This window comes from Plasmopara halstedii, assembly GCF_900000015.1.
Source record: "Plasmopara halstedii genome assembly, contig: Scaffold_525, whole genome shotgun sequence".
Lineage (NCBI taxonomy): Eukaryota > Oomycota > Peronosporomycetes > Peronosporales > Peronosporaceae > Plasmopara > Plasmopara halstedii.
Window position 1 is genome coordinate 1,481,646 of NW_020187445.1, and position 537 is coordinate 1,482,182.

Below are 537 nucleotides of genomic sequence, written 5' to 3' on the forward strand. Positions count from 1 at the left end.
ATTCCGGCACAGATGCCGATTCCTAGAAAGAATGTTCTTCAGAACAACATGGTGGGATGTACGAAGTACACTGAACTCGACCTGGTTGATGGGTATTACCAATTGCTCATGAGAGCGAGTGGTATTCCGTTAACAGCGGTGTGCATTCCGAGGGGTATGCTCTGGGAGTGGCTGATGATGCCTCAAGGACTGTAAGTGCACCAGCAACATTTATTCGTCTTGTGACGCAGTTGTTCAGGCCCCACAGGGCGTATGCACAGACATACTTTGACGACATTTTGGTGCACAGTCGTGCGGAGCACGGGAGGACAGATGAGGAGAACCACATCGTTCATTTAAGAGCGGTGCTAAGTGCATGTGCACGAACAAACTGTACGCCAATGCAGACAAGTGCATCTTTGGCGCAGACGAGATTCCCTTTTAAGGTGCTTTAATGGGAAGCGTGGCCTTCGAGCGGATCCCGCTAAGTTCAAGTCCACTGTAGACTGGCCGGTTCCAAAGAACCAGAAAGACTTGCGTAAGTTGCTTGGTCTCGCC